The sequence below is a fragment of the Pelophylax lessonae genome, assembly GCF_965119305.1.
Source record: "Pelophylax lessonae genome assembly, chromosome: 5".
In the NCBI taxonomy this organism is placed as follows: Eukaryota; Metazoa; Chordata; class Amphibia; order Anura; family Ranidae; genus Pelophylax; species Pelophylax lessonae.
The window spans coordinates 350,437,927-350,456,021 of record NC_138772.1 but is presented as its reverse complement, the minus strand read 5'-3'; positions in this window follow the sequence as shown (position 1 = coordinate 350,456,021).

Sequence of the window (18,095 nt, the reverse complement as noted above, 5' to 3'; positions counted from 1 at the left end):
GCTGTCAATTTTCCAGCGTTCAGAAAAGGTTTTCTTTTTTTTTTTTAAATACATTTTTATTCAGAGTTTTTTTTAAACATGTAGTACACATTAATCATCCAATACAAGACAGAGAAATTACAAGTGTACATAAAAAAATAAAACCAAACAGAGATGGGATTTTGAAACATCAGTATAGGTTAACAGGTAAGAGAACGGAACTAAAAGGTAACATCACTCCAGTCTAGGACCATGAGCCTGTCACCCCTGATGGGATAAATCTGTGAACGGGTATTAGTTGCCAAAAAGTAAGACCACTTAGGGTCTGACTGGATCTCCAGACAATTAGTTTAATTAGGTGTTTCTTCCCATACTCAAAAGAAGGTTACATATGTAAAACAAGGTACAAAATATAAGAATTAAATAGAGCAAAACAAAGGGTAAGAAATTGTCTCCTCAGATAAAACCTGGCAAAAACCTGATAAGAAAGAGAACAGGTGGTTCTGTTCCTGCACAGGGGGGTTTCCGTGTTTATATTTATGTGCTTCTGTGTCCTTTGGGGAAGGCGTCCCAGTTTTTGTCAATTTGTAGGAAGATGGCAGTGGGTTTTGATTTTTTTGGAAACCCATGAGGGAGTTTCAGTTTTACTTGAATTTAGAGATATTAGCTATTGAGCAATAATTTTACTAATATAAATGTATCCATATACATATTTTAAACGTCCCATTTATGAGAAATTGCGTTTTAATTTTTCTACTGGAAGATTGGCATGTTGGTCCGTTTGACCACTTTTTCTTTTTGGCCACTAGATATCACTCCGTAGGATGTAATGCGTACGGGGGGAGGAGCTACTCGTTCTGACCTCACCCACTGCCATCTCCTACACAGCCGACTGGACACCGGTGTTGCCTTATGAGTTTATGTGTAATCTCCATTAGACTGTTGCCTGATGAGGAGTTTATGTATAAATCTCCATTTTGTAATTGTAAATATTAATGTAAATATAAATGTACACATTGGTGATTTCAAAACTCATATTTGCTATATGATTCGTAGGTTTGTAAGTTGTATAACACAAACAGTCAGTAGTATGAATCCAGTTTAACAAGTCCATTTGAAAGGCCAGCCTGCTATTCACATTTAAACACATAAAATGAATCCCATTCAACAAGTCTGTTTGAAGGATGAGCTGTCTGTTAGCTGGGAGGTAGCCTGTTGATATGCCAAATAGTATCACCCTGTAATTACATTTCTGGGAGCCAGACTTCCTGGGGCCAATGAAACTAGGTGAATAGATCATGTCACGTCCGCCCCTATTTCAGTCTCCATATCAAAGAACTCTCATTAAGATATGCAATGAAGAAGAACCATCTGTTGAGTGTTGGACAATGTGCCCCGGAAATTAACCTTGCATATCTTAAATTTCAATTGCAGAGCAAATCAATAGGTGCTCCCTCCAACAGGAAGGAGGGGTTAGCAAGGGGCTGAATTATGCTAAGCTAGGCGAGGAGGAAGTTGTCCAATCCTGAATGAGATACGCCCAGAGGGAGGAACAGGGCAGGATAGCTGAACCAATTAGAATAGCCCTATACAAGTCTATGCGATATGGTTCTATATTAGTGTAGGTGAGGGGAGAGGGACTTGCTCTTGCATTATGGAACTCCCAGGAGAAGGGTAATTATGGACTATAAGGAATACATTGCTTGTCCTCTTTGTGTTGGTAGTGCTGTGTTTGTATAGGAGTATCTTACTCTATATTTGTTCAGTTAAACTAGGAATATTTTCCATTTTGTTGTATGTACTATAGATAGATTGTTGTAAATTAATTTAGGCTTTCAGACTATATACCAATAAAACTAATATTGCTATTCTGAAGCTTTCACTCATAGTCAAAGAACTCTCATTTAACCCAAATATTGTCTGAGGTAAATTAAATCTCATATCTTCTGGGTAACACCGGCGTGTATGTATTGCTGTACTGAATCATTTTAAATGTAAGTGCATTGCAAAATAAATTATATTGCATTGCTGAATCAACGGATCGCTCTTAGATTATCTTTTTTATTGCATTCATATGTATATCTCCCATTACGGGAGCTTCGGTTGGGCGATTGAGTTGGTTCTTGGCCCTGTGTTGTTCATTCTGGGAGCGGGATAGTCACTGGAGAGCTACAGTTCCTTCACCTGAATTGAAAGCAAAGTTATGCTTATTCGACCTGTCGGTAAAACAGAGGTCTATATTTGAGGTGAGAGCAGTAGCGTGTCTTAAGGTGAAGGTCTATCACCTGAAGTTGATCTTGGATTTATCTTTCCCCTCCCTGGTCATCCTAGCTTCCTGTGTACATGGGACTTTTGGGCTCACCTGCCATTTCCAGAAGTATAATAGGATATTTTTAGTTGTTGTGTAGTCTTCTCAAATGTAACAGAACCTCCCTGGAGGTTTACCAAAATCAGGAGATGAATACACTTGATTCTGTGTTCCTAGGAGGGAGATTTCAGAGATAAGGGTATCAAGCTGCTGCTGCCTCTCTCTTCTAGCCTTTGCTCCGAGTTTGATAAAAAAAATTCCCCAAATATACGCCTTGCGAGCATTCCAGAGAGAAATCAGGCTTTCTACTGATGAATCATTAATCTTGAAGAAATGTATGTAAATGATCCCTCCTTTCCTCGAAGAAAGGGCTTAAATGATCCTAGAATTGGCACTAAAGAAATGTAGAGCTAGAAGGGTAGGAGTCACTAACTGTAAGTAAAACAGCTGCATGGTCCAAAATGTTATGTCGTTAATGCAAGACACAGTAGATTTCTGAAGAAGTCATTTATCTGATAGAAAGTAATCTATTCAAAAGTACGAACAAAGCCTCGATGAAAAAAATGTATAGTCTTTTCCATTGGTATCACGACAACGCCAAACAGGATGTGAGAAGGTAAAAAGTTACACAGTGAAGGAGTGAATCTTGAAATGGAAGATGAAGTGTTCATCTGTGGGTCTGAAGGGATATTAAAATCTCCACAAATCAAATAGGAACCTTGCTGTACCCTTTAAATTTGTTGATTAAGGTGTTCAATAATCGTATTTGATGAACATTGGGTACGTAGGTGTTTGCCAAGGTAAAATGTGTGGAATTTATGTCGCAGATCAAGATTAGATACTGGCCTGCAGGATCTGCTATTACTTGTGCATAATAAAGGCCACCGTATCTTTGATGGCGACCAGGACTCTGTGCTTCTTAGCCGGGATATAAGCAGTGTAGATAAATGGGAAGTTCTCATGAGTGCACTTCGGAGGAGAGTGTTGGTGGAAATGAATCTCTTGAAACAGAAGATGTCACGTTTGTAAATAAGGGCTTCTTTCCACAGAGATGCCCGCTTGGTGGGATGATTAGCCCTCTAGCATTAATAGTTAGAAACTTGATTTCCATTACAGGTTCAGAAAAAAAATTGATCACTGTAGAAAAATGATTGGTACTCACAATGAAGAGATACACATTTCACTGGGAAAAGTTTAGATGACCAATCATGCAGACGAGATGCATCATTGATGATCAGAAAATACCCAGTTCCGTGATAGGTGACACAGAGAGCTCTGCTGTGGTAATATGAAAAGATATAAACGAAGAGACAGCAACAATACAGTCAGTCAAAACAATCAGTAAAAGGATGGGCAACAAGACCTGTGTGCATCGCATCACTGCTTGGATGGTAGGGGGCAAAAAATACAACAAACAAAATTTGCCATAGGACTAAGGCAGTGGGACAGAGATATGTAAAAAAATCAGAATGTATTAAGGCTTCGACACCTGGGCACACAGGAAGTGTTCAATTTGTTGCAGGACACCTGATGCCATTCAAGATCCACTTTTTTCCGATTTCATGGCAGGTTATTATGGAAGTGGAGAATCTGATAAAATGATTTCCTAAGATTTGAGAAGCCACAGGACTTTTTCCAGGGACGTGATGACATTGGAAGTACCATTACTATGCATCAAGTGTTTGGTCTGGTATCTCCACTGATAGGAGATACCAGGATTTCTTCAGGGTTTTTATGATAGTATTAAGGTTTTTCATCATTTGCATGTTGTATTGTGATAAGTCCGCATAGAAATGCAGATTGCAATATGGGGCAGTTACCTCCTCTGCTGTACACATTTTCTGCATCAGTTGCTCTTTGACATGGTAGAAATTTATTCTGGGAATTACATCTCTAGGAGCTTGCTCAGGGATATGAGCGGGTTTAGGCAAGGGAGGGAGCAAGATTAGGCAATATTTTGGAGATTAGGGAAGTAGTATAGGAACATAGATCACCTGGTTGTAATGTTTCCAGGATGCCTCTAATTTTAATATTATTCTTTCTAAATCTATCCTCTAGGTCTGCTAACCTTACCAGAACCACTGGTGCTCTTCCTTGTTAGCATCATGGGCATCAACAAGATAATTTATAGTGGTGGAAAACTCCTTCATCTTAGTCTCCACGTGATTAACTCTATCCCCTATAGCTGTGAGCTCAATGCCAAACTTCTGCATACACGATAGCATGTCAGAGTGTAATGTGCTCTGCAGAGAAAAAAAAAGCATAAATTTTAGTGTGGTATCTAACATAGATTGGTTATTGGTGAGGAAAGAGTTTTTTGTAGTCAGGGAGATCCCTAGTATCATCTTGAGAATCATGGTTAGAGCTCTCCTCTTAATGTTGTTGGCTGTATTCATCCATGCGGATCCTCTTTTTTACTGGGCTGCCTGAAAGCAGTGTCACAGGCGGGGAGTTTATATAAGGCTATGTGAAGCTGCTGTGAGCCTGTCAGCCCACATGTGTAGTAGAATGTGAGGCTGCCAAGGGAGAAGAGCCAGTGACAACTTGCCCATGCCCACTAAAAAAAGAATGCTATTAGCTTCCGAGGTCGGTGATCTTCCTTCCTCTTATGGGTCATGTTGGCAGATATGTGGAGTGGTAAACCGCAGTCGAGTGGAGCCAATTGTGTGCCCAGGGAGGCTGCCCTGAGCTACTATGTCCCACTGTCTGACGGAGCTCTGGGATCAGCCATCCATCTTGCCTGAAGGCAAGCCATGCCCTCCATTAGATCCTTTTAATGTGGATAGACATGGTGCCCAGCTGGGAAAGCTACCTTGTAAAGTCTTTCAAGACATCCAGTGAGAAACTCAAGGCACTTTGAACATCTTCCAGGAACTGTCAAATGGCAGGATCCCCTGGGTCAGATTTTTTCAAATAAAGCATATGCTTTGCCCAAACCTTGAGGGACTGGCAAACTGGCAAGTCATCCCCAATACACAAAGGCAATGTTCCCTTTTTTTGAAAGTATCTATTCACTTGAAGGAAGCAGCATAGCCCAAGTAGTCATGAATATGAAACTCCTTGTGTCCTGTGGTGTATATTCATGGGAGGTATCTAAAGAGTCCCACAACTGGGCACAAAGCTCCTATAACATACCACTGAATACTCATGTGATGCTCAAAATGACAGCTATAATGACTAAAAGTTTTATTTGGTGGGAGTGCCCGTCCATCAAACCATTCTGGAACGTGGTCCGTCAACATATTGCAAAAATAACGAACCAAACCATAGAACTATTACCTGCTCATTTCCTCCTACATCACTTTTCTGACCCGCCACATAATTATTTCAGATCATTGCCCATGATAATGATCAATGCAGCAAAGTTATGTATCCCCAGATTATGGGGTTCCCACAAAGTACCTTCTTTACAAACCTGGTTACTCCAAATTGAGCGGATTTCAGAAATGGAAGAACTAATTGCTACCGCACACGATAACCCTACCCGCTACTCTGATATCTGGAAAGATTGGATCTCTTTTCGTAATTCATCTGAGTTTCAAAAATTAATTGATGTCCCATTGCATTGATTGGATTTCGGTCAGACAATTTTTTTCATTTGCAAAGACCCTTTTATTCTGTATATTCTCTCTTTGTTCTAACTGTCTGAAATGCTTAATGTGAAGAATGTCAACTTTTTGGATTGTTTCCCCCCACCCTCTCCCCTCCCCCCTCTTCCCCTCCCTTTGCTGGTAACAGGGTTGTATTATTACTCCCCTCCCCCATCCATATTTTATCTCTTCATGGACTCTCTAATTTGCATCATTATTATTGTCTACCTTTAAGATATTTTACTATTTGTGCTTCAATGATCTTTGTTTATTGTACTTACCACGTTGATCACATTGACATGTTATGTTTCTGTTATACCATGTTTCTTCAATAAACTTTTTGGAAAAAAAAAAAAAAAAACTAAAAGTTTTAGTAGTCAAGACTTTTAACCTGGAAATGAATGGTTTTATTGGCATAGGAATATAACTACAAAAATAAGCTTGTATTAAACAATGTACTCCTTTTCCAAATGAGACTGATTGAGGCTGATTTACTACAGGGCTGGGACTCTTTACTAAATAAATTGTGTAAATATTCACTTCAATTGTCCAATCATATGATAATCAAACAGGTAAATAGAAATACACTTTTCACATGTTTGGATAATTGGTGTGAATATTTTAAAATCAGTCCAATTGCCTACAAATGTTTCACTTGTTAAAATGAAAAGTAAGAAATGGTTGACAAAATCAAGGTTTGAATTTATGGGATTAATTTACTAAAGGCAAAAAGATATTCACTTTGCAATGAAAGTTATACTTTGCAGGGGAATTTTCCCCAGAGCTTTGTAAATGAGATGAAGTTCAGCTGACTTCCCCCATCCAATCATGTGCAAGCAAAAATGCTGTTTCTTTTTAATCTTCCTTTCAAGTGATTGGGTATTCTTTGCAAAGTGAAACTTAACTACATCCACTAAGCTCTGGGGCAAATGTCAAAATCTGTTAGGCTCTGAAACAAAGAAGGTCACCTAAACAGATGTTAATGAGATCACTTTTACAAAACAGAGAAAATAAATTAACTGTTTATACTAAAAAATGAAGGAAGAAACAACCAAAACAGTGAAACACAAAATGTTTCATAGCAATTAGCATCAACATATTTTGCATACTATGTAACAATGGCAAAAGTCGACATTAAATGTAATGTTTAGGAACCAAAAATACATAATTTTACACACAATAAAATTCAAAATTGTAAGGATTTATTACAATAAAATGGCAACAAACCATCATTTATTAAACAAAATCACTTGGTTTGACAAGATGCACCAACCAGGTTTAATGTAATGCAGCTTGAGGTCACATTGAGGTTTTTCTCAGTCTTTACATTAGGATAGCTTTGAATGTTTCAATCTGTGAATGCAGTGCCTGAAAATAGAATCTCTTGGTCTCACTGGCTTGTGGCTGACCATGGTGTATAGCACTTTTTGTTTCTTCATTCCTTTGGATGTAATTTTTTTTATTTTCTTACCTCTCCTGTTTTAATTGCATATAGACATATTTCTCAAGATCAAAGATCATAGTTTATGTGGTATCTCAGCATTTAGCATATTTTATCTTTAAAAGATATCTAAACCCAAGAACAAAATGTAAAAAATATGCAAAAATATATTTGCAGCTTACTTAGTTATAGTAGTTGCATTAATTTTAAATTTTCAGAAAGTACAGGAAATAACTGGTCAACTGCTCTCTACCACACTGCATCTTGTCCTGCCTTGTATTTTCTGTCAAATGTACAATAAAATGTACAATAAAATAGATTGTTTAGGAGTGCGAACGCCAGGACATTCTTCTTGCTTACAGAAAATAACTGTATATTTTCCCAGAAAGGTTCTCCTGTGAGCTGAATTGAAAGCACAGACAATGGAATCTTCATTTTTTTAAATTACTTATCCCATCACTCCCATGTAATGGAGGTGTAAAGAAGAAGATATGTTTAAGGTACAGTCTGGGTAACAACCATGGCTTCTCCCATAGATACGATGGAGGAGTGAGCTTAAGTGACCCACTTAGGGACCAAAAATGTGTTATTGTAAGAATTACCAAATGAAAATAAATGCAGTCACTTCATGAGAGTTTGGTAACCTGAAATATATAGATGGATAGATATATACTCCCCCAAACAGCACAGAGGCTACCAGCCACCCAAGCAACAGTCTATTCACTCAAACTCCAATAAACAGTCTAGGGGTGGTCTTCTTGTAATTTATTGCTTGTACAACTTGTAGGGGCATGGGATAGTCCAAACTGGTTAGCAATTGGCTGAGAAGACAATCATCTTTTAAAGCAATGGATATTGAACAGTCTACTCCTTCACAGCTGGGGACCATGAGGTGGAGTTTTTTAACAGGCTAAGACATTACTGCTGTGGACCATGGGGCAACTTCTGAACAGTAACAGAGAAACACCTTTCTTTAAGCTCACACTCCAAGATTCTGCTGAGGACAGTGGAATGACCAGTATTTTGAGACCCTATGAGTGTTGCCTCAGTCCAAAGCTTCCACTGGCTCTTATATCCCAAAAGCACACAGTTACCAGGAATAAGTTCAGGGCCATTACACACCTAGGACAGCTGCCTCCTTCCATCTTCCTCCGGACAACACCCAGTCAAGAAGGCACTCTTCTTTCTAGACCAGATTCCTTTTGGAGAATTCCTACAGCCAGCTCCAGATCATGCCCGGGTCTTCACCCCTGACCCCCCAAATCAGCAAATCAGTCCATAGACTGCCTGCTAGGGCAGCAGCCCTACAGGCCTGGAACTTTCTTCCTGGAAAAGAACATCCTCTCCAGGACTTTAGACTATTTATCACCTTCCCCAGCCACCATCTAGGCAAGCCTCCCAGGGATCAATGATCAGTCTGGTGATTTGAATTCTCCCTGCAAGGAGAATAGAATTAGAGCTGAGACAGTTTGTCCAACCCGATAAAGCCATTAGTTAAATGACTAAAATCAATAGTTCACAGTGGATTTTAAAGGCTCAAAACAGATTATGGTGGAAAAATGAATAAATAGTAAGCAAAGAAGATTTCAAAATGATGCAATATTCACCTTCTTCCCAATGCTGTCCCACATAGTATTTAATGGCCTAAGATGTCCTTTTCATTGAATGATGTCCAGAGTCATTCAATCAGGAACACTGAGAACATATTGTGAGTGTAGGTTTTAATGGACCTGCCCCCCTGAGGGGTTGACTTTAAAATACCCTGCATTTACAGTGCAATGATGCACACCACTCCCCTGACGTCCAGCCCCAGACAAGAGATGAAGAGGATTCTGCATGAGCATAAACACATGTTGGAGGATGGGGGTTGCTGCTAGGGATAAGCAGGGGCATTCATTATTCCCTACTGTATTTGCCACTCATAAAAATGTCTATCTAGCACATTCTGTATTATTGCAGTTTTTCTCTCAGTGATTACTCTTCGAGTATACAGAATATAAATTATACATGTGCATACACTAGTTTAATGAATGATAACATACTGAAGCAAAGTAAACATAACATTAATTCACTACCCAACACGTATAGATGCATTCCTTATGAGCATGTAGGGACGATCAAAACATTGTGTAAATAGTACTTAAGACAACATGGGGTATCACAGAATGTGGCAATTTTATGTAATATATCAATATTTTGGTAAATATATTACAGTTATGACAGGATCAGAATATCGTTGCATATTGGTCAATTTGATCAAATGTATTGAACGATCTGGAAAGTTAATTATCATTAAAAAGTACCACAGGCAAAGACTGAAACTATAATAAGATTAATTTAAAACCTATACTATCAATTGAACTCCAGGATAAACAAATATTGTCTAAATACAAGATTAATGTGTATTCTTTCTTGAATTTTGGTGTGCTTTGTGTATCTCTTCCAGAACCCTGCAGTAACCCAGTGTTAAGTTTTTCTTTTGCTTAAGTAACAAAGACCACTCACTGCTGTTCTCTCTCCTTGTGTAGGGTGACTGGTCTTGTCTCGCCCCCCTCCTGTAGTTTTCTACAGACAGCCTGTAGTAAGTATTTTTGTTAGGTCCCTCCCACATCTCTACTCTCCGCACAGGTTATGTGTAGCACAGTTATGATGTCACTTCATCTTTTAAAAGTAATATCTTGGTTGGCATTGGCATTTGAAGTGGAATTGGAGTTGGAAATACCAAAGTGGCCGAAAACCACATGAAGTACCTGCGATGGGTGGAGGGGGGGGGGGGGTTCTTTCAATCAAGGAAGTCCAGTGTGAGGAAATTCCCCCTTCCCAAGGGTTTATAAAATGTCAGGCAAGATCTAGAACAGGGGTGTCAAAAGTCCCATCATGCCTCTGCCTATGGGAGTCATGATTGTAACTATCAGCCTTGCTATGCCTCATGGGACTTGTAGTTCCGCAACAGCTGGAGGGCTGCCAGTTTAACACCTGTGATCTAGAATATTCCAGCATCTTCCCTAAATTCCCTTTGGCTGGAATTCCAGCTGTACCAAATCCTACATTTTTCTTCAAGGGGAAATGTTCCCAAATAGATTTAAAAAAAAAAAAAAGACCTTAACTTAACAGGGGGCAACCACTATCCCATACAGGTGGGCCCAAAAGGTTGTGCCTCCCTTTTATATACTTTCCAACCGCTAACTACATTATATTTAACTAGTTATGCAATAATTCAACGTAACCACTCACTTTACAACTTTAGGTTCATCATTCAACTTGATTGCTAAAATTGAATAGGGTATGATATGAAGGGCGGACTACAGTAGTAGGTTGTGGAGTTTACACTTTGGAGGTAAATATATGTTGTAGTCTTTTGATGCTCGGACATAGTGGGGTTGATTTACTGAGACTGGTGAGTGGAAAATCTGGTGCAGCTGTGCATGGTTACCAATCAGCTTCTAACTTCAGCTTGTTCAATTAAACTTTCACAAAAACAAAAACCTTAAAGCCCCTTTCACACATGCTGTCCGTTTTTCATCCATCCGTTGACGGATGAAAAACGGACCTCAATGTATCTCTATGTAAAAACGGATGACATCGGATGATCATCCGTTAACATCCGTTTTCATCCACTTCCGTCAATGTCCGTTTTTTTGAACGGATGAATGCCCTATTTTTCATCTGTCAAAAAAACGGATCGGACGAAAAACGGATGACAACGGATGAAAAACGGATGACAACGGACGAAAACGGATGACAACGGATGAAAAACTGATGACAACGGATGAAAAACGGATGAAAAACGGATAACAACTGACAAAAAACGGATGTAAAACGGATAACAACTGACGAAAAACGGATGACAACTGACGAAAAACGGATGAAAAATGGATGGAAAACTGATACATTTGATGTGACTGAACTGATGAACTGAACGGACCGTATGTGTGAAAGGGGCCTTAGGCCTCTTTCACACAGCCGCTCCGTTTTTTTTCTCGGCTCCGACACTTTTTTCTTTTTTTTTCCCAGACACGGATGACACTTGTGTCATCCGCTCCGTATGTCCGCATATCATCCCATCCGTTTGCGGATGATATATGGACATAATGTATGCCTATGGGGATTGCGGATGTCAGCGGATGACACCGCTGACATCCGATTTCGCATCCGTTCTGTTTTTTAAACGGAAGAAAAATAGGGTTTTGTTCCGTTCCAAAAAATGGAACAGAACTGAAAGGACGCAAATCGGATGTCAGCGGATGGTCATCCGCTGACATCCGCAATCCCATTGACATGCATTATATCCGCAAACGGATGGGGTGATATACGGACATACAGAACGCCCCTTTCACACCTGGGAGTCCATCTGCAGACTCAATTTTTCTCAGGGGGGGATCGATCAGCTGATCCCCCGCTGAGCAGGCGGATGGCAGCTCTGTCTCCACGCTGTGTGCGGACACAGAGCTGTCAGGTCCCCGCTGTTCTCTATGGGGGAATCAGATGAGATCCAGATTTGATGGATCGGATCAGATGTCAGCAGACATATCTCCGCTGACATCCGATGCCCCGTTCAGATCCGCCTGAAAAACTGAAAAAAGGTTTCTATGCAGGGCTGCACCAAATTTTGCCCTCTGTAGTTTTAATAAAACAACCGCACTGTTTGTAAAAATGTATTTCACAGGAACATACAAAGGCACTTCACAGAGAGGGTGTATTATTTGATAACTAAATGTAATGGAAAATTTGGTTTGCTTGCTAAGCTGAAAGTGCAAAAAGAGCTTACTATTAATCCTCAAAATCATAAAAAGAGAAAAGCACAGCAAAATACAATTTTAAGTTAGTTGCACTGATTAGAGACTTTCAAAAAAAAAAAGTATACACCAGTAAATTTGTTATTTTACCTGAACTCTGGGAAAAGTAAACATAAATACTGCAGTTTCTAAAATGTTAATAATGTCATTGGAGTCTCTGCCATCAGAGGCAGCAACATCATGTATAAGTGCTCTGTGTCATTAAAAATGTTCAAAGCTTCTCCATTATCACATCCTGAAATTAAACCTCTGCTAAGCTTCAGTGGAAATCATTTTAAGAGGCAAATAATTCTTCACACAAGCTGATGGCAATCATGATGTCTGTATGAAACTGATAAGATTCACTGGTAAAACTCTACCAGACGGTCTGTAATGATTTGTCTGGTTTATACCCAAAAAGACACCATTAGCTTTAATTTTTACTTCTTTCCCTCCTCCCACCCAATGTATAGAACTGTGCAGGTTATTGGGAGGGCAACACTGTTCTTTGCTTATTACAGAATCTGGAACAGCAGATAACATACATTTATATATACCACATAGATGATGTGTAAGAAGTGTAACCATCACATTGGAAATAATTCAAGGTATTTGTACCTGCAGCACATCTCTTGCATAACTATGTATGACTCAGCTTTATATTAAATTCACTAAATTCATACCATGAACCTCAATACTTAATTTATTGAAAAAAGCCTATCTGGCTCTCTATTTATCCATTTTTAATCTGTCTATCTTTCTGTCTGGCTTTCCAATGACAACTAATTCAAGTAGTTCTATAGGCAAAAGTTTTTCCCTTTTTTTTTTTTTTAACTTAATGCATTGTCTGCAATAAGGTAAAACACTTTTCAATAGCAACTCCCCCCAGACCCCCCCCCCCATGCCCCTCTTGATCCAGCACTGTCCCATCTGCAGCAGCTCTCTTCCCCTCTTCCTGCCATTGGCTCCTGCTGCTGTCAAACAAATCCTGTAAGGAGGGAGTGGGGGGCCGCACACAGCGTGGATTAGAAGTACGTTCATACGAGTGCCCCCATAGCAAGCCATTTGCTATAGGGACACTTGGAGAAGAGAAGGAGTGGAGAGAACAGGTCGGGGATCCCAGAAGAGGATGTCAGGGGCCACTCTATGCAAAACCATTACACAGAGCAGGTAAGTATAACATCTTTTTTTATTTTAGGAAAACAAAAAGTTCACAACTATTTTTATTCTGACTATAAGGGCTCACACACACACAGATGTTTGCAGGTGTAAATGTCCTTTAGCATAAAATTCCAGGTATTTTGTCACGCTCGGAGAGCTACATTTGGTGCAAGCAGATTACCAGAAAATGAATGGATGTATGCGCTTGTATTTGAGTAAATGCAGGTGCTCTTTTTTACCCATACATGATGTATTTCCTGAACACAGATATTTTATTATGGGGGGAATACTGTACATCATACATGTATGCATAGGTAAATGCACAGCACATCATTGTTTATATGGGTAATAGCACACACAGTCATTCCCTTGTATGGCTTTCTGTACGCGTCTCTTGCAGTTCCCCAAGTCCAGGAAAATGCCAGGAATTTTAATCTAGAGGATATTTGCACCTGGAAACGTTCATATGCATGAGCTTTAAAACAGGTGTACATTTAGGCTTTTGTAGGCCTAATAGAAATGCTAACTGGAAATGAATCTTTCTCTGGTGTGAAATAAGTTCTCTTGGGGGAAGGGGGGGAGGATCACTGGAAAACATGTAAAGAAAATGGAATGCATTAAAGTTTATCTTCTACATGTTGTTCTGTTTATGTCTGAGGTGCCATCCTTCCCTCAACAAATTGTTCTAATTCAACATGCTCACAAATTTCCCTAAAAATGTTTAATATATTAAACTAATTATATACATCTGCAGAGAGTAATATTCCTGCTAAATTGTATGTATTTAGCATTATTCAAATAATAAAAGAGTGTCCATGCATGATATGTGTTTAAAAATATCCTTCTTATTCCAACTTAAAGTGCATCTTTAGCCAAAAAATTCTGGCTAGATCACTTTAGGCTGGTCCCTTTTGCAGGTATAGCTATGTAAAACATTAAAAATAAGTGCCTATACAGTTTAACCACTTAACCACTAAGCCCCAGCCCTATTTCGGACACTTTTTGTTTACAAGATAAAATCAGTATTTTTTCCTAGAAAACTACTTAGAACCCCCAAACATTATATATATATTTTTTTTAGCAAAGACTCTGAAGAATAAAATGTCAGTCATTGCAATATTTTTTGTCACACGGTATTTGCGCAGCGGTCTTTAAAACGCCATTTTTTTGGAAAATTTTTGAAAAATCACATTTCACTGCATTTAAAAAATACTAAACAGTAAAGTTAGCCCATTTTTTTTGTATATTGTGAAAGATGATGTCACGCCGAGTAAATAGATACCCAACATGTTATGGTTTAAGATTGCGCACACCCGTGGCATGGCGACAAACTACAGTCAATAGAGATCTCAATAGGCGATGCTTTAAATTTTTTTAACGGTTACCAGTTTAGAGTTAGAGTGTAGTTCTTTTTTTTTAAACTATTGCTCATGCTCTGGCGATCGCGGCGATACCTCACATGTGTGGTTTGAACAGTGATTTCATTCGCGGCTTGACTTCCGTATACGTTTTTTTTTGTGCGCGAGCTAACGGTGACGGGGGTGGCTACAATTTTTATTTTTTTTCTATTTATTTATTTATTTATTTTACTTTATTACAGGTTTTTTAAAAAAAAAAAATCTGATCACTTTTATTGCTGTCACAAGCAATGTAAACATCCCTTGTGACACCAATATGCAGTGACAGGTACTCTTTATGGAGGGATTGAGGGTCTAAAAGACCCTAGACCCCTCCACTACACTTTCATGTATGCAAAATGCCAAAAACTGTGTTTTTGCATACAGCCGTTTTTTAAATCTGCCGCCTTTTGCAGCAGAGTAACCCAGAAGTGATGTCATGGACACCGCCTCCGGGTTACGTCCTCAGAGACCCGATCAAAGCCATTTCCGGCTTTGATCAGGACTCCATACAGCTGGCAGATGCACCGGCTGGATGCTCGGGGCTCCCGGTGGGACGGGAGCCCCCGAGCAAAGTCGCGGAAGGCGGCGGGAGGGGGGGACGTCCCCTCCCGCTCACCCTGGTAACGATCGAGCGGCTCCCGAGCTGCATTGGTCATTACCGACAGAAAGCCGGCCGTCGGCTGTTAACCATGGTACCGGGATGGTGCCTCTAGCTAGAGCTAGCTTGTCTTTGTACTCCCCACCTGGTTGCTGTCACACATGCTTGACAACATCTGAACCAAATACGTTTATCTTGGTCTCATCAGACCACAGGACATGGTTCCAGTAATCCATGTCCTTAGTCTGCTTGTCTTCAGCAAACTGTTTGCAGGTTTTCTTGTGCATCATCTTTAGACGATGACAGGTATGCAGACCCATTTGATGCAGTGTGTGGTGTATGGTCTGAGCACTGACAGGCTGACCCCCTACCCCTTTAACCTCTGCAGCAATGCTGGCAGCACTCATAAGTCTATTTCTCAAAGACAACCTCTGGTTATGATACTGAGCACGTGCACTCAGCTTCTTTAGTTGACCAGTGCGAGGCCTGTTCTGAGTGGAACCTGTCCTGTTAAACCGCTGTATGGTCTTGGCCACTACGCTGCAGCTCAGTTTCAGGGTCTTGGCAATCTTCTTATATGCCATATTTGTGTAGAGCAACAATTATTTTTTTCAGATCCTCAGAGAGTTCTTTGCCATGAGGTGCCATGTTGAACTTCCAGTGAGAGATGTTAGAGCATTAACACCAAATTTAACACACCTGCTCCCCATTCACAACTGAGACCTTGTAACACTCGCGAGTCACATGACACCAGGGAGGGAAAATGGCTAATTGGGCCCAATTTGGACATTTTGACTTAGGGGTGTATTCACTTTTGTTGCCAGCGGTTTAGACATTAATGGCTGCGTGATGAGTTATTTTGAGGGTACAGCAAATCTACACTGTTATACAAGCTGTACACTTACTACTTTACATTGTAGCAAAGTGTCATATCGTCAATGTTGTCACATGAAAAGGTATAATAAAATATTCACAAAAAATGTAAGGGGTGTACTCACTTTTGTGAGATACTGTATATACTGTACATGCATGTATTTTTGTTGGTTGGATTTAACAATGGAGAGAATACCTATGCTGTATTATGCTTGATGTGACATGACATACTTGGATATTTGTACCTATTGTATGTATGTATATGCATAATACAATTTTATTGCTAAAGCATTTTTGTTATGTGGTGTGCTTCTATAATCTGTACAATAAAATTGTCTTGTAATTAGTTTGAAAATTTCCACTATTTTACTGTCACAGCAGTGCCATTACTCCCATTACTACCACTGTCCCAGGCCTTGCAGCCTTTTTAAAACTGTGCAAGGAACTGACCCTTGAATTCATAAAGACTGGTGTGGACAGATTTTGCAAACGTGTCTCTAATGGATTCTAAAAGTGGTGAAGTGTGTACCAAATTCATGTACCTACCTAGAGACACTTTTGCAAAATCTGTCTGCACCAATTTCTCTCTCTGTAAGCCAAAAGAGAGCTGGTCTTAGTTAGCTCCAATTTCATATGATACAAACTGTTGGTATTTTATTTTGAGTTTTGTGCATTCGTTGTGCCATAATGTAAAAGTGGTGCGTTTTAGAACTATCTTGAATTTGGAGCAGAGTCACTTTTCGAACCAAAGGTGTTGCATATGCTTCATAAATTTGGCGCAATAAATTAACAAAAAGGATTAACGCAGGAAAAGTGGAGCAGCAACTTTATTGAATTCCCCCTTGTCTCCACCCCTTAATACTAGGGGGTCTGTAACAAACTTCAATAACTCACGTTTAAGTACTAACACCCATATACAATGTTTTTCCCCAGTAGATTTCAGGTCCCCAATGAAACTCTGAATGGATAAACCTATGCTCTTTGCGATCATATATTACAGACCCACGATTTTTCTGCTCCGGTAATATTTAAAGATTTGTGATACAATCCTTCTTCCTCAACTTCCCAAAATTTTAAAAGATGACATCCTCCAACTTTGTCCTTTGCGTCTATCTCAGATGGCTTTGAAATCTAAAGGTACAGAGGTAGAAGTTGAGGCTACACTAAAACTAACAAACTTTTAAGTGCATGAAAGCCTTAAAGCACTTGTTAACCTGCTGGACATTTTTTTTTTTTTATCTGCAAGGTAAAGCCATAATGTGTTAGTATGCATTGCATACTAGCACATTATGTGAAACTTACCTGAAAACAAAGAATTCCAGTGATGCAATGTCATTGCTGGAGGCCACTTCTAAGTTCACCTATCTTGATTCCGGATTCATGGACTCCGGACCTGATGACGCATGATTCTGAAGGAATTAGGGTCTCTGAAGAAATGACACTGGTGGCCGTTCATTCAGAGCGCATGCAGCAGTGATGTCACTGGCTGCATGTACAATAAAAATCTCCTAAATGGTGCATGTTTAGGAGATATTTACACTACCTATAGGTAAGCCTTATTATAGGCTTACCTATAGGTAAAATGTAATGTTGGAAGTTTACTTCCACTTTAAACAAAACATTAAACCTAGGGTAGGATCTGTAATAAATGCAGTACTTTGATGCTTTCAATGCAGATGTGTATTTGGTTCTAGCTTTCTATAATTTCAACTTGGAAATTATTTAGGAATGTGATTCAAAAGCCTGATGACAATTTCAACTATATCTAAATTCCTGTGGGCTAGTCCATCCTTATTTTTCAGTTTATAACAGCCATTTTTACATTTAGATTATCAAGGAAGAATTTTATTCCAAGTGCAATGTAAATTGGGTCTTAGGCTTATGGCTTTTTCATCAATGGGGGATGATTTACAGAAAGCAAGTAGGCTGTTGACTTTGCAAGGGAACTTTCCCTTAGTCTAGTGAATGAG